The sequence below is a fragment of the Macaca nemestrina genome, chromosome 1 (genome assembly GCF_043159975.1).
Source record: "Macaca nemestrina isolate mMacNem1 chromosome 1, mMacNem.hap1, whole genome shotgun sequence".
Classification (NCBI taxonomy): domain Eukaryota; kingdom Metazoa; phylum Chordata; class Mammalia; order Primates; family Cercopithecidae; genus Macaca; species Macaca nemestrina.
In genome coordinates this window covers 20,887,226-20,914,438 of record NC_092125.1, presented here as the reverse complement: position 1 = coordinate 20,914,438, position 27,213 = coordinate 20,887,226, and the positions used below count along the sequence as shown (strand labels likewise).

Below are 27,213 nucleotides of genomic sequence, written 5' to 3'. Positions count from 1 at the left end.
CAGGGGAAGCAGGGATGGTGGTGGGGTCAGGTCAGGGGGCAGGCGGTGGTTGGGGGCGGGGGCAGTCCTGAGAGAAAAGCCCTGTAGCTGGAGCTTAGGGAGTTAGGAAGAGGAGCAGCATGGCAGGGAATGGGCGGCAAGGATTTGCAGAGAAGGTGGGGTCTCCCTACTAAAAGTCTTCATTTAAACAATGTTAAAATAGCTTATATTGGGATATTGATACAATTGTTCCCAAGGCCTGATAGCACTCTGTTACTTGGTCAGTGGATTGAGAGACTAAGGCTGTTTTTGAACCAGCCGTAACTAGGAAGGAGGTGGAGATATCAGCATTTCACACCTACCTGAGCCAAGGGAGGCTCTAGTGCTGTCCACCTAGTACCTTACACTGAACAAACCTTACAAATCCCATGTTCTTCATTTGTGATTTTTTTCAGTGATTTACACTCTCAAAAGTAAGCCATAGGAAGGAAATGGGACAAACTGATTAACAATGTCCTTGCAAATTATTTAAAGGAGACGAATCCCATTGCAATTGTTTCCTTCCTTAAAGCTCTATAATTTTGCACACCCTGTGTCACCAAAACATATGAATCCCTAGTCTCCCAGGACCTTGAAAATGGAATGGTAGCACATGGATCTAAATAGACCCCTCAGCCAAAACTAATTCAACACATTTTATAGACATCATTTGGCATAAAATTATTAGGAGTCCTCTTTTCCAAATGGAATTGGAGAGCAAGTACATCCAAACCCAGGTCTGACTGACAATGAAGGGCTAAGCCTGATGGCTTCTATGGCAGCCCATTTTATTCAAATGACTGAATGGAGCAGCAAACTGCATTTGTAATACAAGCTCACACATTGATGTGTGTATAGAGATACATACTCACAAACAAGTACACTTATACATATGTAAATAGACATAAATATTTAATACCGTATTTCGTCTGATCCAGGATGCCAATTTTACAAGATGCACCCTTATTTTATGTACTAGTAAGAAAGAAAAAGGATGCTGCCAATTAAACTATGGCATGCTCTTGATTGCAAAATGCGTCACAATTTCAAAGAAGTTAAAATATGAAAATGTAAATTTCACAATTAATGAAACAAAGAGTATATATGTGTGTGTATATTGTGTGTGAGACACATACATACACACACTTTTTTAATGCCCTTCACATATGAACAACCAAGCATTATGTTAGAACTAAAATGAAGCCTTGGATGATAGTCTCCTAATCCCACATTAAAAGATATCCAAACGGGATCACCACCAACTAAAAATTAGATTATGTTGAAACTTCTTTATGTTCAGGGCTCAGCACAAGTCCCACTTAATGCATGATTTTTCAGGGGAAGCTCTCCCTTCCTGTCTGCTGGAGCAGCAGCAATTCAAAACTTGAGTTCAGAAGGTCTTGTTTTTTTCTTAATTTTATTTTTCCATAAGTTATTGGGGTACAGTTGGTGTTTGGCTACATAAGTAAGTTCTTTAGTGGAGTTCTGTGTGAACTTGGTGCATCCATCACCTGAGCAGTATGCACTAAAGCATATTTGCTGTCTTTTATCCCTCATCGCCCCCCCACCCTTCCTCCCAAGTCCCCAAAGTCCACTGTACCATTCTTATGCCTTTGTGTCCTCATAGCTTAGCTCCCACATATCAGCGAGCACATGCGATATTTGGTTTTCCATTCGCAAGTTATTTCACTTAGAATAATAGTCTCTAATCTCATCCAGGTCATTGCAAATATTGTTAATTCATTCCTTTTTATGGCTAAGTAGTATTCCACTATGTATTCCATATATATATATTCCATATATATATATTCCATATATATATATTCCATATATATATATTCCATATATATATATTCCATATATATATATTCCATATATATATATTCCATATATATATATTCCATATATATATATTCCATATATATATATTCCATATATATATATTCCATATATATATATTCCATATATATATATTCCATATATATATATTCCATATATATATATTCCATATATATATATTCCATATATATATATTCCATATATATATATTCCATATATATATATTCCATATATATATATTCCATATATATATATTCCATATATATATATCAGAGTTTCTGTATCCACTCATTAATTGATGTGCATTTGGGTTGATTCCACAATTTTGCTAATCAAACTAAAGAGCTTTTGCATGGCAAAAAGAACAGTTAGCAGAGTGAACAGACAACCCACTGAGTGCGAGAAAATCTTCACAATCTATACGTCTGACAAAGGACTAATATCCAGAATCTACAACGAACTCAAACAAATCAGTAAGAAGAAAACAATCAATTCTCATCAAAAAGTGGGCTAAGGACAAAAACAGGCAATTCTCAATAGAAGACACACAAATGGGCAACAAACATAAGAAAAAAACGCTCAACGTCACTAATGATCAGGGAAATGCAAATCAAAACCACAATGCGATACCACCTTACTCCTGCAAGAATAGCCATAATCAAAGAATCAAAAAGCAGTAGATGTTGACATGGATGTGGTAATCAGGGAACACTTCTACACTACTGGTGGGAATGTAAACTAGTACAGCCACTATGAAAAACAATGTGGAGATTCCTTAAATAAGTAAAAGTAGAACTACCATTTGATCCAGCAATCCCACTACTGGGTATCTACCCAGAGGAAAAGAAGTCATTATTCGAAAAAGATACTTGCACAAGTATGTTTATAGTAGCACAATCAGGAGGTCTTGTTTTGACCTCTCTTTGTCTCTGTATTTAAATTTTGTATCCTCACCAAGATTTAAGTTCCCTGCAATGTGTGTGTGAGGAGAGACAGATTACCAGTGACTGTTTTTTATCTGTCCCTTGGAGCTCTTAGCACCAGCCTGAGCATAAATACCCATGTCTTTGACTTGTATCCCAATGCTGTAAATGTATAGAAAGTAAGAGCCCTCAATAGGTTGCTTATTAATGTTCCTGGTGGTTTTCAAAAGGAGAGAAAACTTTATAAGAAAATCAGTGGAAGATTTCTCATTCTGAACGCAAATTCCTTTTACTGAATCTTTTACTTAATTTTAATCAGCTAACATTTATGAAGCACCTACTAGGAATAGGCACTTCCAGGCTAGCCACTACTGGGCTAGGCACTTGTAGATACACAGAGAAGGGCTGCTGCTCATTGAGCACTCATTCCCATGCTGGGTGAGGGCCTGAATCTGCTCAGAGAGGCCGTGGGAGACAGGCACACCAGCATGCAAGTATAGTGCACTGGGATCTCTCTCACTAGATACAAGGAACGTTGGGCAAATAAGTTTGTTTCTCATGGGCCATGATTGTTAGCAGCTACCCTTGGATCATGATGTTAAGAAGGATTCTAATGTCCTAGCACTAACACTTCTACTCCGTTGTAAGGCGTTGCTGTGAAAGAATTCACCAGGAAAAGTACAGCTGAGCAAAGGAAGGAAGATAAGTTACCCATTAAGAACTAGCAATATTTTTGCTAATTTAACCAGGGTCGTAAAAACATAATTTTTATTTAATTATTTTAGGATGTAATAAGTAATGCATGTTAATTGTAGATATTTGGAAAGTACTAAAAATGTTACAGGAAGCTAAAAATGTATACAAGGTCCCAGCATTAGGAGACAATGCTATTAACATGTTAGCATATTCCTTTCTAATCTTTTCTCTAAGCATTGTCGAAAAGGAGGAATATTACAACAACAACAGTAAAGATATACAGAAGCCTTTAGCTTTTAGGAACAGTTCCCCCAGTGTTTTCATAGAGCATTCTTGCCACAAGATGTCCTCAAAGAAGGAGTCTGTGTTTGAATGCATTTGGGATACACTGTATCTTCTATTAGGGACTCACACATGGTAACATATTAGCATAGCAAAGATCCTGGCAAGTTCCACAGTTAAAGAAAAATTCCTATGGAAATTTTCCTCCTTTCCTGCTTGCCTGCCTTCCTTCCTTCCTTCCCTCCTTCCTTCCTTCCTTCATTCATTCATTCCTTCATTCCTTCCCTCCCTCCTTCCTTCCTTCCTTCCCTCCCTCCCTCCCTCTTTCTCTTTTTCTTTCTTTTTCTTTATTTCTCTTTCTCTCTTTCTTTCTTTCTTCCCTTGCTACCCCTTCTACTTCTCCACTATTCCTTTCTTTCCCTTCCCCTTCTTTCCTCTTTGTTTCTTTATTCCCTGCTTGCTTGCTTTTATTATTACCTACTAACATCTTGCAGAATAACTACTTTGCTGAAGAACACATGTTAGAAAATAATTTCTAAAAGAAAGGCAGTTCCTGATGTTCCCAAGGTCTCAAATTTCTGTGTTTCTCAAAGTCAGGCAGCCAACTTGAGGGAAGCAAGTCTAGTTGAAGAAAGACAGTAAGTGCAAAGATAATTGCATTACACCTGGTGGCACGTGCTGAGGTATATTGCCTCAGAGAATACTATGTGGTACAAACAAGAGTGCAAAATAAATTCCTACATGCTGTCCCTCTGGATTGGTAGGATAAAGTAAAGAATTAATGAACTTGAAAACTCCTAAAACTTGTAATTTACATAAACATCTGCTTTCTTTGCTCCCCAAACCTAAAATTTATCTTCTATGTACCCAAAGTGAATGCATTTTTATAGTTAAGTCATATTTCTTACTCACCAATAATATGACCGGCACCAGCAGCATCCAGATTAAAGGAGGCAGAATTTCATATGTACGGTTGGCCACCACTGTGCCTGGGCCACCCTGTAATCACCCAGCTGGGTTCATCTTGCCTGCTGCCTGAAAGTGCCAAACACTGAAAATAGCAGGAGTTGCAGTAGAGAAAGAGTTTAATAATCACAGTGCCAGCCAAGCTGAAGGGTGGGAGATGTTTCACAAATCTACCTCTCTGAGAATTCAGAAGCTAAGGTTTTTCAAGGATAGTTTGGTGGGCAGGTGGCTAGGGAATGGGGGATGCTGATTGGTTGGGTCAGAGATAAAATTATAGGTGGTCGAAGCTCTCTTGTCATGTTGAGTTGGTTCCTGGGTAGGGGTCACAAGACCAGTTGAGCCAATTTCTTGGTGTGGCTACCAGTGCAGGTGGCACCACCTGGTCCACCAAAATGCAAGGTGTGAAAAACACCTCAAACACCAGTTTTAGTTTTTACAATAGTGATGCTATCTATAGGAGCAATTGAGGAGGTTAACGCTTGTGACCTCTGGCTACATAACTCCTGAACCATAATTCTAACCTTGTGAAGTTTTACAAAGGCAGTTGAAGTCGCTGAGCAAGGAGGAGGTTAGTTTCAGGAAACTACTTTGTTTTAAAGTTAAACTGTGAACGAAATTCCTCCCATAGCCTACACCCAGGAATGAGCAAGGTTTGTGAGATTACAAGTCAGATGGAGTTAGTTACGTTAGATTTCTCTCACTGGCACAGTTTTTGCAAAGGTGGTTTCAACTGTACACTGGAATACAGACCTTAGGGACACAGACAGAGGCACTATGAGGTTCTTGATTCATCAGATAATTACTATGTCATCTTCATATGCAAGATATTGTCCTAAACCGACTCTGTCAATTTTCCTTGAAATAGGAGATCTCTTCAGTTCAACAACTATTATGTGTCTATCATGTAAAAGGAACCTAGGATATAAAAGAAAGCCTCTACTCCCAGAAACTTGTAGTATAAAAAATTAGACAGCTATACCATGCCTTTACCTAAGAACTGATTGGGGAAGAAGAAGCGGTCCCAGAGATACAATATCCCTTGCCTCTAGCTTGAGGTAGATGCTCTAGTCATTAGAAAAAGACTGGAGCTGGAAAGTTCAAAATGAGATGTTTAGCCCAGGGTCGCATCCCTCTAATAAGTTCTGCCCGAATGAAAATCTCAGTCTACATAAAACTTATGTTGGTGGCTTTTAGCTATTTTACTCTATTTAAAAGCACTGCTTGATCTTTGGTGATTTGTTAACCACAGCAGAATTGCTTTAGTATTTTATAATGGCTTGATTTTCAACTATTTATTTTAATTATTGATAATTTATCCTGAGACCACATTTATTATTTGTCATCTCAATGTTAATTTATTTTAAATAATAATTATTATAAGCATAATCATAATATACACTATATATAATCATATATACATTATATTTAATTATATATGAATTAGCATTTTTATACCAATTTATTTTAATCTTCATTCTATTCCTTTAAGTGAGGACTAGAAAACACCAATGTAAATGAGTCAGTCCCTGTTTTGCTTGTGCCCCAAATAAAAGAAGACTATTGCTTCTTTCCTCCAGGCAGCAGTAGGGAAGTCTGTTGGCCCTCAAAGCAGATCTCCTCTAGTGCTACTTATGTGGTTAAATAAGAAGTTCATAACATCCCCAGAAAAGGTCAGGTAAATAGCCTTAGGCTCAATATCACAGCTCTTGGCAACTCATTGTTTATTTTTAATTTATTTTAATAAACAAATATAGCTATAGCCACCACATAGCAGACACTGTGGTAAGCATTTTATAAATATCAATCCAGGCTCCTCTCCTCAAAGAGGGGAATGTGTCTTATCTCAAGGAGTGCTCAGAAAAGCTGAGAAGCTGTGTTTCTGTCTTGTTTTAGCACCATTCATTTTCTAGCTAAGAAAATCTACGAGCTAAAACTCAGAGTCTCCAACACATACAATAGATATTAGACAAAACACTAACTAGGTAGGAAGTCACAGCCCAGTGGGCCCTTCACTGTAATCACACCATGAGTTTAATTCAAGGAAAAATGCAGGTAATCCTGAAACTCTCTATAAGAGGTATGTGAACTACTTAAATCTATTATTTTACTTCTATGAAACTGGGCAAGCATCAATAACATAAACTTTCTAAAGGAATAGTCCTGTTTAGTTCTTTCCCAGGTCCTTTCTCATCAAGAAAGCCAAAAGAGCCTTCAGAAAGAAATATTCTATCATTACCCTATTCCCCATTTATAGAAAAAGAGCTCAAATCTCTCATGACAATTGTGGCTTAAGTAAAATTCCAGATGCCCCCAAGAATGGGTAATACACTCCAACCTCGCTTAGCTCCAGTTCAGTTTGTATAGGATAAGCAAGAGTGACCAGATTCCAACAATCTGAACAGAAGCAGAAAGGCGAACTGAAACGACTCCTCCCTACCCTTCAAGCTACAGAGAGATGATTACACACACATTTACAACTAGTCCTTAAAGACTGCAGAACAGCTGTGCTAGATGATTACATAAGATGGAGTCAGATCTGAAAGGAACTCAGCAAACAAAAATTAAAGCATTGGCTGGGCATGGTGGCTCATGTCTGTAATTCCAGCACTTCGGGAGGCCGAGGTGGGTGGATCACTTTGAGGTCAGGCATTCGAGACCAGCCTGACCAACATGGTGACACCTCGTCTCTGCTAAAAAAAAAATAAAAATAAAAAAATAAAAAATAAAAAATTAGCTGGGCATGGCAGCACACACCTGTAATCCCAGCTACTTGGGAGGCTGAGACAGGAGAATCACTTGAATCCAGGAGGCAGAGGTTGCAGTGAGCTGAGATTGCACCACTGCACTCCAGACTGGGCAACAAGAGTAAAACTCCATGTCAAAAAAAAAAAAATTTTTTTTTAAAGCATTAAATAGGAAAGTGTTAAGGTGACAGTAACTGAAAGTGGGAAAGTTACTGCAGCACATACCTTGAAGGAACATGCTTAGGAAAGTACCAGGAGGATGAAACAGACTAAAGAAAAGGCATGGAAGCCAAAAGACTGGTCCAGGACTTGACACTACCAGTACAAATTATTCAAAGCTTCAAACATGCGAACATGCAGAAAGGGTAAAGTTTGGGCAGCACATAGCACTACAAGTATTGGCCTTCACTGGGTCCTTTGCAGCCAGACTCTGGAATTACTAACAGCAGTTTCAGTTCAGGTATATGCTGAAGATGATTCTCTAGCTGAAGTAAATCTGTGACAAGGGAGAGACTCTCCCTAAAATCAAGTTTTTATAGGCCTAAAGAAATTTCAGAGCAAGGAGACAATGGCAAAGGCCACAGCCGCATCAAGTTCAAAAATGTCTTGAACTTTGTTGAAATGAAGAAATCCAAAGAAAGAGTAAGAGATCAGGAGTTGGAGAAGGAAAGGCTACAAGGTGAGTCCTTGGGGCACATCAGCCACAAACGTGTCACTTGACAGTCTAGTGCAGCAGTAAGATTCTGGGGACACAAGACTTAAGAGGAAAAAGAAGTGAAAGGTTTTAAATAGGCATAAAAGAGAAAGGGGGAATTTCAAGCGAAGACATAGTGGCTGGCCACTACATAAACTTTTTAAATTTGCTAGAAGCAATGTCTCATATGCTATTCTCTGACAGAAAATATGCTTAGGTGCATTTTCTTGCAAATATGGCAAAGTGCCTTAGTAAACCTCACGATGGGTGATTTCTTCCATATGTTAAACTCTAGATAGCTGCACAGGAAGCCAAGAACACAAGTGAAACTGAAAAACCACACAATGTTCTCTTTTCTCTTGTTTTTTTCATTCTACCACAAAGTCTCTGCTATGATCTTTGGCGAATAATAGCAATGTGGGTTCTGAAGTTGGCTTAGGATGATTGCTATAGGGGCTCAAGATTTGTTTGTAGTTTCTAAGTGCCTGGGGTGTGAGGCTAGTGCTGGGAAAATCTTATGTGTCCTGTTCATACTATAGATTCTTTAAGGAGACGGTGATGAGAGAATGGGCTTTGATTAATCCGGTCACAGAGTTCTAAGTGCACAATGGCTATTCCAGTAACAGGCAGCTCAGGTTACTCAGGTTACAGATGCTGGAGACAGCCCTACTCACCCTAAACATCTGAGCATGATGGCTATAGTGGACAAAGCAATGAGGAAGGATGATTTGAGGACATAATGAAACTTATGAACTTATATGGGAGAGGAATTTTCATCTTCAGACATTAATTTGTCCCAGGAAATTTTAAAATGAGATCATATGCATGCAGTTCAAATTTAGGGATTTTGTATATTGCTGGTGTATGGTAGATTCACCTGATAGCAATAACTCAAGCATACCCTGAGAATACCCTAGGTCTAAGAAGCATGTATGTTCAGGGTTCCAAGTTAAAGAATCTGGAAGTACCAACCAAGAGATGTGCTCTTTATCTATGAAGCACATTCAAATCCCTGGCCCATCCCTTGGGACACAGGCTGTACAGGGGACTGAGGTCCTTTGTTTTGGGCTAAATGCAGGTTGCTAGATGGAGGCTGCCAAGTGGAAATGCTATATAACGGTATGCTTTGTGTGAACCGTAGCATTTTTCTTGTCCAGCCTGCCACTCCTGGACCTCCCTGTATGTAAGTCCTCAATAAACCCTATGTCTCATTCACTGGCTCCAGACCTCTTCTGAGGCCTCCTGGACACGCTGGCCACCACTACTGGAGTCAATAGGGGTCTAGCACAATAACTGGTACTGGTTATTTCTGTTTTCATTAAAGCTCACTGCTTCATGTCTGGAGAGCTAAATCGAACAATAGAGCACACAACTGAGAATTAGAAAAGAGAACTGAGAGCAAATTTATATTCTGGGTAGAGAGTGGTCTTAGAGTTAATTTCTTTCATGAACTGTTCTAACCCAATCCAGAACTTTCTGGGAGCAAAAGTTCACCTGGTGAGCCCAGAGAAAACATGAAGGAACAACAGTTGATATTAGAACATCAGTCCTTAAACTGATCAAGGGGCCTTTCAGGTCAAAACTACTTTCATAATTACACCGTACTGCCTTTTTCACTCTTCTGTCTCACATGTATACAGCTGAAGTCTCTACAAGCTCTACAACATGTGGCTCCATGACATTGCTCAGATGCTCCCATACCCCCTGCCACCTCCTGCTTACCCTCTCTACGAAAGTGATTTATCTTACAGGCGAGATTAAGCAAAGGGGATGAGCCTGTGAGGTTTAGCTCTTCCAGAGCTGGCTTGCCCACAAGCAGGTCATATTCTTCTTCTCTTCCCTGCCTCCTCCATTCAGTGAGGAAGGCTCCATCACAGTTGGGAAGGGAGTCATCTGGCCTGTAGCTGAAGGGCAATGTTAATTCATAGGAAACGGACTAAAAAAAAAAAAAAATCCAATTTTAACATCAGGTCCAGATTCGGCAGAAACAAAACAATCTGGTAATCTTTATATGTATGTGTCAACCCAGAAAATCTGAGACAACTCTGAGTTTATTTACTTAATTTAGAAAGTTTATTTTGCCAAGGTTGAGGACGTGACGCAGCCTCAAGAAGTCCTGACTACATGTGCCCAAGGTGGTTGGGGCACAGCTTGGTTTTATAGATTTTAGGAAGACATGAGACATCAATCAATATATGTAAGAAGTACATTGATTGCATCTGGAAACGCAGGACAACTTGAAGCAAAGAGAAAGACTCAAAGCAAAGCAGCAGGGAGCTTCGAGGTCACAGGTAGGTTAGAGACAAACCATTGCATTCTTAGAGCTTTTGATGAGCCTACCCAAAGGAGACAATCAGATATGCATCCAGCTGGAGCCTGGCTCCCGGAAAGGCGACGGCGAGGCTGAAGCAATGGGATGCCCCTGCTCGGTGGTGCTTTCGTGGAAGACCCTCAGAAGGAGGTCCCCAGCGGTGTAGGTGGGTGACAAAGGGAGAGCAGAGTCAGGGGAGGTTGGGAAGCATGGCGATAGTAGGGGCAAGGGACGGAGAGGGGAGGCCACAAAAGCCTACAGCAGGCCGGGCGCGGTGGATCACGCCTGTAATCCCAGCACTTTGGGAGGCCGAGGCGGGTGGATCACGAGGTCAGGAGATCCAGACCAGCCTGGCTAACACGGTGAAACCCCGTCTCCACTAAAACTACAAAACATGACCCGGGCGTGGTGGCGGGCGCCTGTAGTCCCAGCTGCTTGGGAGGCTGAGGCAGGAGAATGGCGTGAACCCGGGAGGCGGAGCTTGCAGTGAGCCGAGATCTTGCCACTGCACTCCAGGCTGGGTGACAGCGAGACTCTGTCTGGAAGAAAAAGGAAAGACAGAAAGAAAGAAGGAAAGAAAGAAAGAAGGAAGGAAAGAAAGAAAGAAGGAAGGAAGGAAAGAAAGAAAGAAAGAAAGAAAGAAAGAAAGAAAGAAAGAAAGAAAGAAAGAAAGAAAGAAAACAAAGAAAGAAAGGAGCAAAGAGAGAAGAAAGAAAGAAAGAAAGAGAAAGGAAGAAAAGAAAGTGAGAAAGAATAGCAAGAAACAAGGAAAGAACGAAATAAAGAAAGAGAGAGAAAGAAAGAGACAGAGAGATAGGAGAAACAAAAAAAGAAGGAAAGAAAGAAAGAAGAAAGAACGAGAAGAAAGAAAAGGAAGATAGCAAGGGAAGAAAAAGAAAAGAATGAAAGAAGGAAAGAAAGAGCAAGCAAGAGAGAGGGAGAGAGAAAGAAAGAAAGAAGGAAAGAAAGGAGGAAGGATAGAAAGAAAGATAGGTAGAAAGAAAGAAAGAAGGAAAGACAGCAGAACGAAAGAAAGAAAGAGAGAGAGACAAAGAAAGAAAGGAAAGATAGCAAGGGAAGAAACAGAAAAGAATGAAAGTAAGAAGGAAAGCAAAAGAGAGAGAAAGAGCGAGATAGAGGGAGAGAGAGAAAAAAGGAAAGAAAGAAAGAAAGAAAGGAAAGAAAGAGAGAAAGAAGGAAAGAAAGAAAGAAGAGTGAGTGAGAGAAGGGAAGAAAGGAAGGTAAAAAGAAAGAAAGAGAAGAAAGCAAGCCAAAAAGCAAAACAAAAAGCAAGCCAAAAAGCCAGCCAAAAAGCCTACAGCACCCGGTATTCCCAGGCGGTCTCCCATCCAAGTACTAACCAGGCCCGACCCTGCTTAGCTTCCGAGATCAGACGAGATCGGGCGCGTTCAGGGTGGTATGGCCGTAGACGCCGGCAGAGGCGCCTGGCTGCCCCAAGAGCCCGGCCCAGCCATGCCCGCCGGCTTCCAGCCCGCACCGCCAGCCCGGGGTCGTCGTGCTCGGATCGGGATCCCGGAGCCTCTTCGCCTGCTGCCTCTCCCGGCTGCCGAGCTCCCGAGCTTCCACCACGTCGGGCCCGCTCGGAACAGGGAGTGCTCCGAGGCGTCGGGGCCCAGGGCCCACGATCCTGGGACCCCGGCGGGTCCTCCGCCCTGTCGTGGAGGTATTCTTTTGGATCCCTGGCCGCTGGGGAGCTCCTGCGAGGCCCCCTCTTGGCCCACACCCCCAGAGGCGTCAGGGCTGGCCAAGGGCGAACAGCCGGCCCAGCCGCGCCTGGCCTTTTTCTCACAACGCCCCCACCACGGTGGCTTGTCCCGACCAAGACCCGGCCGGTGGGCAAGAGGGCGTGGGGGCTGGGGTGTTGGGGGATGGCCCTGCTTTGCCCCGGGCTGGCACTAGAGCCGGCAGCCTGATCCCCGGCGAGAGGGGCTGAGAGAAACCCAGAAACACCCCACCACCACCAGCAGCAAATCCACAGCCCCACACACAGACACACCCGGGCGCTCGCGCGCGGGAACCCACACACGCGCGCGCGCTCAGACACAGACACAGACACACACACACACACACACACACACACACACATACGTGCACACACAAACGGCTTGAAGGAGAGCAAGGAAGAGATAGATGGAGAGATTGAAACCGAGGGAGGGAGAGAGACAGCGATCGAGAGAGACAGGGGAGGTGGAGAGGGAAAGAGACAGAGAGGCAGAGATAGAGAGAGGGACAGAGAGAGCGAGAAAGACAGACAGAGAGGGAGAGACAGAGGAAAGGCGACAGAAATAGCGCGAGGTGCAGGGGCAAACCCAGAAGAGAGAGGGGCAGGGAGCTAGAGAGCGAGAGCGATAGAGCCTTGGAGAGGGAGCGCCCTGCTCCCGTAGGCAGGGCCCTTTTGAGCAGGCCGGGATAGGGTGGAGGGGGCTTGGGCTGGGCCAGAACAGGGTGGCCAGGCCGTCCATGCGAGAGGAGCAACGGAGCGCTGAGACGGGTTTTGTCTTGGATTAATTGCTTGCTTTGGGGGTGGGTTTCGTAGGCTCCTTCCTGTGTTGGCACCTCCCTGTGCTCTTGGTGCGGTGCGGTGGGCCCCTTGATTTGCAGAGTGCGCCCGCCCTTTTGGCGGGAGCCGTGGCACCGGGCGTGCCCACGGGGCCCGAGGCCTGGGTCTCTGGCGTGTCCTCGGGACTGGAGTTTACGCGAAGTTGGTGGCAATGGGAATCCGGGTGCACAGGGACTGTTTTCCTGGTTGCTGGCGAAGCAATGTCCTTCCCCCGGATAAAGCAGCCCCTGCGTTCTGGAGCGGAGGTCTCGGCTGGCGTCTGTGGCACCCGCTGGCCCTGCCCGCCCCTTCCCCCGGTTTGGAAGGTTGCGGCGGCGCCCGCCCGGTGAATGGATTGAATCGCCTGTGCGTTCCGGGAGCGGGAAGGCGCCGGGAACGGCAGGGAACCCGCGCCTGCGCCTTTGGGGTCCGGCCTCCTGCCCTCCAGGGCTGGAGCCGGGCTCCTGGCCGGGCGGCGGCGAGGCGCAAGCGGTGGGATGCTGCTGCCCGGTGGTGCTTTGGTGGCGGACCCCCAGGAGGAGGTCCCCGGCTGCGGCGGGGGTGTAGGCGGGCGACAAGGGGGGAGCAGAGTCCGGGGAGGTTGGGAAGCATGGCGATAGTAGGGGCAAGGGAGGGAGAGGGGAAGCCACAAAAGCCTACAGCAGGCCGGGCGCGGTGGATCACGCCTGTAATGCCAGCACTTTGGGAGGCCGAGGCGGGTGGATCACGAGGTCAGGAGATCCAGACCAGCCTGGCTAACACGGTGAAACCCCGTCTCCACTAAAACTACAAAACATGAGCCGGGCGTGGTGGCGGGCGCCTGTAGTCCCAGCTGCTTGGGAGGCTGAGGCAGGAGAATGGCGTGAACCCGGGAGGCGGAGCTTGCAGTGAGCCGAGATCTTGCCACTGCACTCCAGGCTGGGTGACAGCGAGACTCCGTCTGGAAGAAAAAGGAAAGACAGAAAGAAAGAAGGAAAGAAAGAAAGAAGGAAGGAAAGAAAGAAAGAAGGAAGGAAAGAAAGAAAGAAGGAAGGAAAGAAAGAAAGAAAGAAAGGAGCAAAAAGAGAAGAAAGAAAGAAAGAAAGAAAGAGAAAGGAAGAAAAGAAAGTGAGAAAGAAAAGCAAGAAACAAGGAAAGAATGAAATAAAGAAAGAGAGAGAAAGAAAGGGACAGAGAGATAGGAGAAAGAAAGAAAGAAGGAAAGAAAGAAAGAAGAAAGAACGAGAAGAAAGAAAAGGAAGATAGCAAGGGAAGAAAAAGAAAAGAATGAAAGAAGGAAAGAAAGAAAGAGCAAGCAAGAGAGAGGGAGAGAGAAAGAAAGAAGGAAAGAAAGGAGGAAGGATAGAAAGAAAGATAGGTAGAAAGAAAGAAAGAAGGAAAGACAGCAGAACGAAAGAAAGAAAGAGAGAGAGACAAAGAAAGAAAGGAAAGATAGCAAGGGAAGAAACAGAAAAGAATGAAAGTAAGAAGGAAAGCAAAAGAGAGAGAAAGAGCGAGATAGAGGGAGAGAGAGAAAAAAGGAAAGAAAGAAAGAAAGAAAGGAAAGAAAGAGAGAAAGAAGGAAAGAAAGAAAGAAGAGTGAGTGAGAGAAGGGAAGAAAGGAAGGTAGAAAAGAAAGAAAGAGAAGAAAGCAAGCCAAAAAGCCTACAGCACCCGGTATTCCCAGGCGGTCTCCCATCCAAGTACTAACCAGGCCCGACCCTGCTTAGCTTCCGAGATCAGACGAGATCGGGCGCGTTCAGGGTGGTATGGCCGTAGACGCCGGCAGAGGCGCCTGGCTGCCCCAAGAGCCCGGCCCAGCCATGCCCGCCGGCTTCCAGCCCGCACCGCCAGCCCGGGGTCGTCGTGCTCGGATCGGGATCCCGGAGCCTCTTCGCCTGCTGCCTCTCCCGGCTGCCGAGCTCCCGAGCTTCCACCACGTCGGGCCCGCTCGGAACAGGGAGTGCTCCGAGGCGTCAGGGCCCACAGCCCACGATCCTGGGACCCCGTCGGGTCCTCCGCGCTGTCGCGCAGGTATTCTTTGGGATCCCTGCCGCTCAGGAATCCTGCGAGGCCCCCTCTTGCCCCCTCACCCAGAGTCGTCGAGGCTGGCGAAGGGCGAACAGCGTATTATCAAATGTCTTCTCTGACCACAACAAAATCGAGTTAAAAATCAATAATACAAGGAAAACTGATAAACTGACCTGTTTTCTTTTTGGAAAGTAAAGAACACACTGCTATGGTCTGAATGTCCCCCAAAATTTATATGCTGAAATTTATTTGCCAATATGATAGTATTAAGAGGTGGGCACTGGCCTGGGGTGGTGGCTAACGCTGTCATCCCAGCACTTTGGAAGGGAAAGGCAGTCAGATTGTTCGAGCCCAGGAGTTCAAGACCAGCCAGGGCAAAATGGCAAAACTTGTCTCTAGAATAAACACCAAATTCGGTGGGCGTGGTGGTGCAGGCCTGTAGTCCCAGCTACTCAGGAGGCTGAAGCAGGAGGACTGGTTGAGCCTGGGAGGTCAAGGCTGCAGTGAGCCATGATCAGGCTACAGGCTACTGCGCTGCCGTAGGGGCAATACAATGAGACCCTGTCTCAAAAAAAAAAAAAGGGTAAAAAGGTGGATTCTTTAGGAGGCGATTATCTCATGAGGGTAGAAGTCCTTATGGATGAAATTAGAGCCCTTAGAAAAGGACTTGAGTGGGTTCATTCCCTCCGTCTCCTCCGTGTGGGGACACAATGTTCTTCCCCTCTGAAAGATGAAGCAACGTTGTGTCATCTTGGAAGGAGAGACTGGGCCCTCCTTAGACACTGAATGGGCTGATGACTTGACCTTGGACACCCCAGCCTTGAGAACTGAGAGAAATAAATGTCTCTTTTTAATAAATTATCCAGTCTCAGGTATTTGAAGAGATTCAGATATTTTCTTAAACAACCAATGGGTTAAAGAAGAAACCACAAGAGAAATCAGAAAATACAGTTGGGTGTCAGTATCCACAGGGGATTGGTTCCAGGACCCCATAAGTAGGCCAAAATCCACACAGAGTCAAGTCTTGCAGTTGGCCCTGTAAAACCTGGGCATTAAAAAAGTTAGGCCGCTGTATCCTCAGGGTTTGCGCTCTGTGAAGACTGTATTTTCAATCTGCCTTTGGTTACAGATGCAGAATTAATGAAATCAGAGGACCTACTGTACTTATTGAAAACAATTCCTGTATAAGTGCACCCTTGCAGTTCAAACCCATGTTGTTCAAGGCTCAGCTGTACTCAGAAATGAATGAAAATGAAAACACAGCATAGCCAAACTTTGGGATGCAGTGAAAGCAGTGCTAACAGGGAAATTTATAGTGTGAAATGCTTACATGAAAAAAACCTAAAGAAAGCCAGGCGTCGCGGTTAATGCCTGTAATCCCAGCACTTTGGGAGGCTGAGGTGAGCCAATCACCTGAGGTCAGGAGTTCGAGACTAGCCTGAACAACAGGGAGAAACCCTGTCTCTGCTGAAAATACAAAATTAGCCGGTTGTGGTGGCAGGCGCCTGTAATCCCAGCGACTTGGGAGGCTGAAGCAAGAGAATTGCTTAAACCTGGGAGGCAGAGGTTGCAGTGAGCCGAGATCGCACCATTGCACTCCAGCCTGGCCAACAAGAGCGAGACTCCCTCTCAAAAGGAAACAAAACAAAAAACACCCAAAGGACCTCAAATTAGCACTCTAAATTTACACTTTAGGCACTAGAAAAGAACAAATTAAACCCTAGGAAGGAAAGAAAGAAAGATTAATTCAGAAATAAATAAAACAGAAAATACAAAAATGGAGAAAATCAACAAAACTGAAAGTTGGTTTTTTAAAAGATAAAATTGACAAACTTTATGGAGTGACTAAGAAAAAAAGAGAGAATACTCAAATTACTAAAATCAGAAATGGAAGTGGGGACATTACTATTGGATCCAGTCAAAATGAAAACGATTGGCAGGGTGAAGTGGCTCACACCTATAATCCCAGCACTTTGGGAGGCCGAGGCATGCAGATCACTTGAGGTTAGGAGTTCAAGACTAACCTGGCCAACATGGTGAAACCATCTCTACTAAAAATACAAAAAAAAAATAGCCGGGTGTGGTGGTAGGCCCCTGTAATCCCAGCTACTCGGGAGGTTCAGGCAGGTGAATCACTTTAGCTCAGGAGTTCAAGACCAGCCTGGGAGACATGGTCAAACCCGGTCTCTACAAAAAAAAAAAAAAAAAAAAAAAAAAAAAAAGATAAAAAGGAAAGAAAAAAAATAAATTAATTAAAGAAAGAAAGAAAGAAAGAAAGAAGAAAATTCAGCCCATCTTGATGGCAAAAGCCTGTTGTCCCAGCTACTGAGGAGGCTGAGGTAGGAGGATCGCTTGAACCTGGGAGGTGGAGGTTGTAATGAGCCTAGATCACACCACTGCACTCTAGCCTGGGTGACAGATGAGATCCTGTCTCAAAGAAATAAATGAATAGGATTGTAAGAGAGTGCTAAGAACAATTGTACACCAACATATTGGATAACTTGGATGAAATGGACAAATTCCTAGGAACATGAACCCTACCAAGACTAAATCACAAAGAAAGTGAAAATCTGAATAGACGAGTAACTAGTAAGGAGACTGAATCAGTAACCCAATATCTCCTGCCAAAAAAAAAAAAAAAAAAAAAAAAAAAAAAAAAAAAAAAAGCCTTGGACTTGACTTCTCTATCAAATATTTAGAGAATGAATAGTAATCCTTGTTAATCCTGCCAAAACCTTGAAGAGGAGGGAGTATTCCCTAACTCATTCTATGAGGCTACAATTGCCCTGATACCAAAGCAAGACAAAGATTTTACAAGAGAAAACTGTAGAATAATATCCCATATGAAGATCGATGCCTAAAACTCCTCACCATATCCTAAGACTGTGAGGTGAAATTCATCACAGAAAAGGAAAGCCAAGCAGAAGCCTAAAACTATACCCCTAGTCTGACCGGGCGCTGGTGACTCACGCCTGTAATCCTAGCACTTTGGGTATCCTAGCACTTTGGGAAAGTGGGTGGATCGCCTGAAGTTGGGAGTTCCAGACCAAGACCAAGCTAACCAACATGGAGAAACCCCGTCTCTACTAAAAATACAAAATTAGCCAGGTGTGGTGGTGCATGCCTGTAATCCCAGCTACTCAGGAGGCTGAGGCAGGAGAATGGCGTGAACCCGGGAGGCGGAGCTTGCAGTGGGCCCAGATCTTGCCACTGCACTCCAGGTTGGGTGACAGAGTGAGACTCCGTCTGGAAGAAAAAGGAAAGAAAGAAAGAAACCAAGTAGGAAAGAAAGAAAGAAAGAAAGAAAGAAAGAAAGAAAGAAAGAAAGAAAGAAAGAAAGAAAGAAAGAAAAGAAAGAAAGAAAGAAAGAGAGAGAAAGAGAGAGAGAGAAAGAAAGAGAGAGAAAGAAAGAGAGAGAAAGAAAGAAGGGAAAGATAGTAAGGGAAGAAAAAGAAAAGAATGAAAGTAAGAAGGAAAGAAAGAAAGGAAGAAAGAGGCAAAGACCGAAGAAAGAATGAAAGAAAGAAAGAAAGAGAAAGGAAGAAAGTGAGAAAGAAAGAAAAGCAAGAGAAAAGGAAAGAACGAAATAAAGAAAGAGAAAGAGAAAGAAAGAGACAGAGAGATAGGAGAAAGAAAGAAAGAAGGAAAGAAAAGAAAAGAGAAAGAAAGAAAACAAAGATAGCAAAGGAAGAAAAAGAAAAGAAGGAAAGAAAGAGAGAAAGAGTGAGAAAGAGAGAGAGAGAGAAAGAAGGAAAGAAAGAAAGAAAACAAAGAGAAAGAAAGAAGGAAGGAAAGAAAGAAAGAAAGAGTGATAGAGAGATAGAGAGGAAGGAAGAAAGGAAGGAAGGAAGAAAGAAAGAGAAAGAGAGAGAGACAAAGAAAGAAAGGAAAGATAGCAAGGGGAGAAACAGAAAAGAATGAAAGTAAGAAGGAAAGCACAAGAGAGAGAAAGAGCGAGATAGAAAGAGGGAGAGAGAGAAAGAAAGAAGGAAAGAAAGAAAGAAAGGAAAGAAAGAGAGAAAGAAGGAAAGAAAGAAAGAAGAGTGAGTGAGAGAAGGGAAGAAAGGAAGGTAGAAAAGAAAGAAAGAGAAGAAAGCAAGCCAAAAAGCCTACAGCACCCGGTATTCCCAGGCGGTCTCCCATCCAAGTACTAACCAGGCCCGACCCTGCTTAGCTTCCGAGATCAGACGAGATCGGGCGCGTTCAGGGTGGTATGGCCGTAGACGCCGGCAGAGGCGCCTGGCTGCCCCAAGAGCCCGGCCCAGCCATGCCCGCCGGCTTCCAGCCCGCACCGCCAGCCCGGGGTCGTCGTGCTCGGATCGGGATCCCGGAGCCTCTTCGCCTGCTGCCTCTCCCGGCTGCCGAGCTCCCGAGCTTCCACCACGTCGGGCCCGCTCGGAACAGGGAGTGCTCCGAGGCGTCGGGGCCCAGGGCCCACGATCCTGGGACCCCGGCGGGTCCTCCGCCCTGTCGTGGAGGTATTCTTTTGGATCCCTGGCCGCTGGGGAGCTCCTGCGAGGCCCCCTCTTGGCCCACACCCCCAGAGGCGTCAGGGCTGGCCAAGGGCGAACAGCCGGCCCAGCCGCGCCTGGCCTTTTTCTCACAACGCCCCCACCACGGTGGCTTGTCCCGACCAAGACCCGGCCGGTGGGCAAGAGGGCGTGGGGGCTGGGGTGTTGGGGGATGGCCCTGCTTTGCCCCGGGCTGGCACTAGAGCCGGCAGCCTGATCCCCGGCGAGAGGGGCTGAGAGAAACCCAGAAACACCCCACCACCACCAGCAGCAAATCCACAGCCCCACACACAGACACACCCGGGCGCTCGCGCGCGGGAACCCACACACGCGCGCGCGCTCAGACACAGACACAGACACACACACACACACACACACACACACACACATACGTGCACACACAAACGGCTTGAAGGAGAGCAAGGAAGAGATAGATGGAGAGATTGAAACCGAGGGAGGGAGAGAGACAGCGATCGAGAGAGACAGGGGAGGTGGAGAGGGAAAGAGACAGAGAGGCAGAGATAGAGAGAGGGACAGAGAGAGCGAGAAAGACAGACAGAGAGGGAGAGACAGAGGAAAGGCGACAGAAATAGCGCGAGGTGCAGGGGCAAACCCAGAAGAGAGAGGGGCAGGGAGCTAGAGAGCGAGAGCGATAGAGCCTTGGAGAGGGAGCGCCCTGCTCCCGTAGGCAGGGCCCTTTTGAGCAGGCCGGGATAGGGTGGAGGGGGCTTGGGCTGGGCCAGAACAGGGTGGCCAGGCCGTCCATGCGAGAGGAGCAACGGAGCGCTGAGACGGGTTTTGTCTTGGATTAATTGCTTGCTTTGGGGGTGGGTTTCGTAGGCTCCTTCCTGTGTTGGCACCTCCCTGTGCTCTTGGTGCGGTGCGGTGGGCCCCTTGATTTGCAGAGTGCGCCCGCCCTTTTGGCGGGAGCCGTGGCACCGGGCGTGCCCACGGGGCCCGAGGCCTGGGTCTCTGGCGTGTCCTCGGGACTGGAGTTTACGCGAAGTTGGTGGCAATGGGAATCCGGGTGCACAGGGACTGTTTTCCTGGTTGCTGGCGAAGCAATGTCCTTCCCCCGGATAAAGCAGCCCCTGCGTTCTGGAGCGGAGGTCTCGGCTGGCGTCTGTGGCACCCGCTGGCCCTGCCCGCCCCTTCCCCCGGTTTGGAAGGTTGCGGCGGCGCCCGCCCGGTGAATGGATTGAATCGCCTGTGCGTTCCGGGAGCGGGAAGGCGCCGGGAACGGCAGGGAACCCGCGCCTGCGCCTTTGGGGTCCGGCCTCCTGCCCTCCAGGGCTGGAGCCGGGCTCCTGGCCGGGCGGCGGCGAGGCGCAAGCGGTGGGATGCTGCTGCCCGGTGGTGCTTTGGTGGCGGACCCCCAGGAGGAGGTCCCCGGCTGCGGCGGGGGTGTAGGCGGGCGACAAGGGGGGAGCAGAGTCCGGGGAGGTTGGGAAGCATGGCGATAGTAGGGGCAAGGGAGGGAGAGGGGAAGCCACAAAAGCCTACAGCAGGCCGGGCGCGGTGGATCACGCCTGTAATGCCAGCACTTTGGGAGGCCGAGGCGGGTGGATCACGAGGTCAGGAGATCCAGACCAGCCTGGCTAACACGGTGAAACCCCGTCTCCACTAAAACTACAAAACATGAGCCGGGCGTGGTGGCGGGCGCCTGTAGTCCCAGCTGCTTGGGAGGCTGAGGCAGGAGAATGGCGTGAACCCGGGAGGCGGAGCTTGCAGTGAGCCGAGATCTTGCCACTGCACTCCAGGCTGGGTGACAGCGAGACTCCGTCTGGAAGAAAAAGGAAAGACAGAAAGAAAGAAGGAAAGAAAGAAAGAAGGAAGGAAAGAAAGAAAGAAGGAAGGAAAGAAAGAAAGAAGGAAGGAAAGAAAGAAAGAAGGAAGGAAAGAAAGAAAGAAAGGAGCAAAAAGAGAAGAAAGAAAGAAAGAAAGAAAGAAAGAAAGAGAAAGGAAGAAAAGAAAGTGAGAAAGAAAAGCAAGAAACAAGGAAAGAATGAAATAAAGAAAGAGAGAGAAAGAAAGGGACAGAGAGATAGGAGAAAGAAAGAAAGAAGGAAAGAAAGAAAGAAGAAAGAACGAGAAGAAAGAAAAGGAAGATAGCAAGGGAAGAAAAAGAAAAGAATGAAAGAAGGAAAGAAAGAAAGAGCAAGCAAGAGAGAGGGAGAGAGAAAGAAAGAAGGAAAGAAAGGAGGAAGGATAGAAAGAAAGATAGGTAGAAAGAAAGAAAGAAGGAAAGACAGCAGAACGAAAGAAAGAAAGAGAGAGAGACAAAGAAAGAAAGGAAAGATAGCAAGGGAAGAAACAGAAAAGAATGAAAGTAAGAAGGAAAGCAAAAGAGAGAGAAAGAGCGAGATAGAGGGAGAGAGAGAAAAAAGGAAAGAAAGAAAGAAAGAAAGGAAAGAAAGAGAGAAAGAAGGAAAGAAAGAAAGAAGAGTGAGTGAGAGAAGGGAAGAAAGGAAGGTAGAAAAGAAAGAAAGAGAAGAAAGCAAGCCAAAAAGCCTACAGCACCCGGTATTCCCAGGCGGTCTCCCATCCAAGTACTAACCAGGCCCGACCCTGCTTAGCTTCCGAGATCAGACGAGATCGGGCGCGTTCAGGGTGGTATGGCCGTAGACGCCGGCAGAGGCGCCTGGCTGCCCCAAGAGCCCGGCCCAGCCATGCCCGCCGGCTTCCAGCCCGCACCGCCAGCCCGGGGTCGTCGTGCTCGGATCGGGATCCCGGAGCCTCTTCGCCTGCTGCCTCTCCCGGCTGCCGAGCTCCCGAGCTTCCACCACGTCGGGCCCGCTCGGAACAGGGAGTGCTCCGAGGCGTCAGGGCCCACAGCCCACGATCCTGGGACCCCGTCGGGTCCTCCGCGCTGTCGCGCAGGTATTCTTTGGGATCCCTGCCGCTCAGGAATCCTGCGAGGCCCCCTCTTGCCCCCTCACCCAGAGTCGTCGAGGCTGGCGAAGGGCGAACAGCGTATTATCAAATGTCTTCTCTGACCACAACAAAATCGAGTTAAAAATCAATAATACAAGGAAAACTGATAAACTGACCTGTTTTCTTTTTGGAAAGTAAAGAACACACTGCTATGGTCTGAATGTCCCCCAAAATTTATATGCTGAAATTTATTTGCCAATATGATAGTATTAAGAGGTGGGCACTGGCCTGGGGTGGTGGCTAACGCTGTCATCCCAGCACTTTGGAAGGGAAAGGCAGTCAGATTGTTCGAGCCCAGGAGTTCAAGACCAGCCAGGGCAAAATGGCAAAACTTGTCTCTAGAATAAACACCAAATTCGGTGGGCGTGGTGGTGCAGGCCTGTAGTCCCAGCTACTCAGGAGGCTGAAGCAGGAGGACTGGTTGAGCCTGGGAGGTCAAGGCTGCAGTGAGCCATGATCAGGCTACAGGCTACTGCGCTGCCGTAGGGGCAATACAATGAGACCCTGTCTCAAAAAAAAAAAAAGGGTAAAAAGGTGGATTCTTTAGGAGGCGATTATCTCATGAGGGTAGAAGTCCTTATGGATGAAATTAGAGCCCTTAGAAAAGGACTTGAGTGGGTTCATTCCCTCCGTCTCCTCCGTGTGGGGACACAATGTTCTTCCCCTCTGAAAGATGAAGCAACGTTGTGTCATCTTGGAAGGAGAGACTGGGCCCTCCTTAGACACTGAATGGGCTGATGACTTGACCTTGGACACCCCAGCCTTGAGAACTGAGAGAAATAAATGTCTCTTTTTAATAAATTATCCAGTCTCAGGTATTTGAAGAGATTCAGATATTTTCTTAAACAACCAATGGGTTAAAGAAGAAACCACAAGAGAAATCAGAAAATACAGTTGGGTGTCAGTATCCACAGGGGATTGGTTCCAGGACCCCATAAGTAGGCCAAAATCCACACAGAGTCAAGTCTTGCAGTTGGCCCTGTAAAACCTGGGCATTAAAAAAGTTAGGCCGCTGTATCCTCAGGGTTTGCGCTCTGTGAAGACTGTATTTTCAATCTGCCTTTGGTTACAGATGCAGAATTAATGAAATCAGAGGACCTACTGTACTTATTGAAAACAATTCCTGTATAAGTGCACCCTTGCAGTTCAAACCCATGTTGTTCAAGGCTCAGCTGTACTCAGAAATGAATGAAAATGAAAACACAGCATAGCCAAACTTTGGGATGCAGTGAAAGCAGTGCTAACAGGGAAATTTATAGTGTGAAATGCTTACATGAAAAAAACCTAAAGAAAGCCAGGCGTCGCGGTTAATGCCTGTAATCCCAGCACTTTGGGAGGCTGAGGTGAGCCAATCACCTGAGGTCAGGAGTTCGAGACTAGCCTGAACAACAGGGAGAAACCCTGTCTCTGCTGAAAATACAAAATTAGCCGGTTGTGGTGGCAGGCGCCTGTAATCCCAGCGACTTGGGAGGCTGAAGCAAGAGAATTGCTTAAACCTGGGAGGCAGAGGTTGCAGTGAGCCGAGATCGCACCATTGCACTCCAGCCTGGCCAACAAGAGCGAGACTCCCTCTCAAAAGGAAACAAAACAAAAAACACCCAAAGGACCTCAAATTAGCACTCTAAATTTACACTTTAGGCACTAGAAAAGAACAAATTAAACCCTAGGAAGGAAAGAAAGAAAGATTAATTCAGAAATAAATAAAACAGAAAATACAAAAATGGAGAAAATCAACAAAACTGAAAGTTGGTTTTTTAAAAGATAAAATTGACAAACTTTATGGAGTGACTAAGAAAAAAAGAGAGAATACTCAAATTACTAAAATCAGAAATGGAAGTGGGGACATTACTATTGGATCCAGTCAAAATGAAAACGATTGGCAGGGTGAAGTGGCTCACACCTATAATCCCAGCACTTTGGGAGGCCGAGGCATGCAGATCACTTGAGGTTAGGAGTTCAAGACTAACCTGGCCAACATGGTGAAACCATCTCTACTAAAAATACAAAAAAAAAATAGCCGGGTGTGGTGGTAGGCCCCTGTAATCCCAGCTACTCGGGAGGTTCAGGCAGGTGAATCACTTTAGCTCAGGAGTTCAAGACCAGCCTGGGAGACATGGTCAAACCCGGTCTCTACAAAAAAAAAAAAAAAAAAAAAAAAAAAAAAAGATAAAAAGGAAAGAAAAAAAATAAATTAATTAAAGAAAGAAAGAAAGAAAGAAAGAAGAAAATTCAGCCCATCTTGATGGCAAAAGCCTGTTGTCCCAGCTACTGAGGAGGCTGAGGTAGGAGGATCGCTTGAACCTGGGAGGTGGAGGTTGTAATGAGCCTAGATCACACCACTGCACTCTAGCCTGGGTGACAGATGAGATCCTGTCTCAAAGAAATAAATGAATAGGATTGTAAGAGAGTGCTAAGAACAATTGTACACCAACATATTGGATAACTTGGATGAAATGGACAAATTCCTAGGAACATGAACCCTACCAAGACTAAATCACAAAGAAAGTGAAAATCTGAATAGACGAGTAACTAGTAAGGAGACTGAATCAGTAACCCAATATCTCCTGCCAAAAAAAAAAAAAAAAAAAAAAAAAAAAAAAAAAAGCCTTGGACTTGACTTCTCTATCAAATATTTAGAGAACGAATAGTAATCCTTGTTAATCCTGCCAAAACCTTGAAGAGGAGGGAGTATTCCCTAACTCATTCTATGAGGCTACAATTGCCCTGATACCAAAGCAAGACAAAGATTTTACAAGAGAAAACTGTAGAATAATATCCCATATGAAGATCGATGCCTAAAACTCCTCACCATATCCTAAGACTGTGAGGTGAAATTCATCACAGAAAAGGAAAGCCAAGCAGAAGCCTAAAACTATACCCCTAGTCTGACCGGGCGCTGGTGACTCACGCCTGTAATCCTAGCACTTTGGGTATCCTAGCACTTTGGGAAAGTGGGTGGATCGCCTGAAGTTGGGAGTTCCAGACCAAGACCAAGCTAACCAACATGGAGAAACCCCGTCTCTACTAAAAATACAAAATTAGCCAGGTGTGGTGGTGCATGCCTGTAATCCCAGCTACTCAGGAGGCTGAGGCAGGAGAATGGCGTGAACCCGGGAGGCGGAGCTTGCAGTGGGCCCAGATCTTGCCACTGCACTCCAGGTTGGGTGACAGAGTGAGACTCCGTCTGGAAGAAAAAGGAAAGAAAGAAAGAAACCAAGTAGGAAAGAAAGAAAGAAAGAAAGAAAGAAAGAAAGAAAGAAAGAAAGAAAGAAAGAAAGAAAGAAAGAAAGAAAGAAAGAAAGAAAGAAAGAAAGAAAGAAAGAAAGAAAGAAAGAAAGAAAGAAAGAAAGAAAGAGAGAGAAAGAGAGAGAGAGAAAGAAAGAGAGAGAAAGAAAGAGAGAGAAAGAAAGAAGGGAAAGATAGTAAGGGAAGAAAAAGAAAAGAATGAAAGTAAGAAGGAAAGAAAGAAAGGAAGAAAGAGGCAAAGACCGAAGAAAGAATGAAAGAAAGAAAGAAAGAGAAAGGAAGAAAGTGAGAAAGAAAGAAAAGCAAGAGAAAAGGAAAGAACGAAATAAAGAAAGAGAAAGAGAAAGAAAGAGACAGAGAGATAGGAGAAAGAAAGAAAGAAGGAAAGAAAAGAAAAGAGAAAGAAAGAAAACAAAGATAGCAAAGGAAGAAAAAGAAAAGAAGGAAAGAAAGAGAGAAAGAGTGAGAAAGAGAGAGAGAGAGAAAGAAGGAAAGAAAGAAAGAAAACAAAGAGAAAGAAAGAAGGAAGGAAAGAAAGAAAGAAAGAGTGATAGAGAGATAGAGAGGAAGGAAGAAAGGAAGGAAGGAAGAAAGAAAGAGAAAGAGAGAGAGACAAAGAAAGAAAGGAAAGATAGCAAGGGGAGAAACAGAAAAGAATGAAAGTAAGAAGGAAAGCACAAGAGAGAGAAAGAGCGAGATAGAAAGAGGGAGAGAGAGAAAGAAAGAAGGAAAGAAAGAAAGAAAGGAAAGAAAGAGAGAAAGAAGGAAAGAAAGAAAGAAGAGTGAGTGAGAGAAGGGAAGAAAGGAAGGTAGAAAAGAAAGAAAGAGAAGAAAGCAAGCCAAAAAGCCTACAGCACCCGGTATTCCCAGGCGGTCTCCCATCCAAGTACTAACCAGGCCCGACCCTGCTTAGCTTCCGAGATCAGACGAGATCGGGCGCGTTCAGGGTGGTATGGCCGTAGACGCCGGCAGAGGCGCCTGGCTGCCCCAAGAGCCCGGCCCAGCCATGCCCGCCGGCTTCCAGCCCGCACCGCCAGCCCGGGGTCGTCGTGCTCGGATCGGGATCCCGGAGCCTCTTCGCCTGCTGCCTCTCCCGGCTGCCGAGCTCCCGAGCTTCCACCACGTCGGGCCCGCTCGGAACAGGGAGTGCTCCGAGGCGTCGGGGCCCAGGGCCCACGATCCTGGGACCCCGGCGGGTCCTCCGCCCTGTCGTGGAGGTATTCTTTTGGATCCCTGGCCGCTGGGGAGCTCCTGCGAGGCCCCCTCTTGGCCCACACCCCCAGAGGCGTCAGGGCTGGCCAAGGGCGAACAGCCGGCCCAGCCGCGCCTGGCCTTTTTCTCACAACGCCCCCACCACGGTGGCTTGTCCCGACCAAGACCCGGCCGGTGGGCAAGAGGGCGTGGGGGCTGGGGTGTTGGGGGATGGCCCTGCTTTGCCCCGGGCTGGCACTAGAGCCGGCAGCCTGATCCCCGGCGAGA

At 45.9% G+C, this 27,213-nt stretch overlaps 5 non-coding genes across 5 annotated transcripts; all 5 read right to left on the bottom strand.

Moving 5' to 3' along the window:
* Positions 1–11,785: 11,785 nt before the first annotated feature.
* Positions 11,786–11,904, bottom strand: LOC139360389 (5S ribosomal RNA). Its single transcript, XR_011617730.1, has one exon. It is a non-coding gene; the product is annotated as a 5S ribosomal RNA (ribosomal RNA).
* Positions 11,905–14,674: 2,770 nt separating this feature from the next.
* On the bottom strand, positions 14,675–14,793 carry LOC139360388 (5S ribosomal RNA). Its single transcript, XR_011617728.1, has one exon. It is a non-coding gene; the product is annotated as a 5S ribosomal RNA (ribosomal RNA).
* Positions 14,794–19,149: 4,356 nt separating this feature from the next.
* On the bottom strand, positions 19,150–19,268 carry LOC139360387 (5S ribosomal RNA). The gene has a single exon (XR_011617726.1). It is a non-coding gene; the product is annotated as a 5S ribosomal RNA (ribosomal RNA).
* A 2,794-nt stretch (positions 19,269–22,062) lies between these two features.
* On the bottom strand, positions 22,063–22,181 carry LOC139360386 (5S ribosomal RNA). Its single transcript, XR_011617723.1, has one exon. It is a non-coding gene; the product is annotated as a 5S ribosomal RNA (ribosomal RNA).
* A 4,398-nt stretch (positions 22,182–26,579) lies between these two features.
* Positions 26,580–26,698, bottom strand: LOC139360383 (5S ribosomal RNA). The gene has a single exon (XR_011617720.1). It is a non-coding gene; the product is annotated as a 5S ribosomal RNA (ribosomal RNA).
* Between the last annotated feature and the right edge of the window lie 515 nt (positions 26,699–27,213).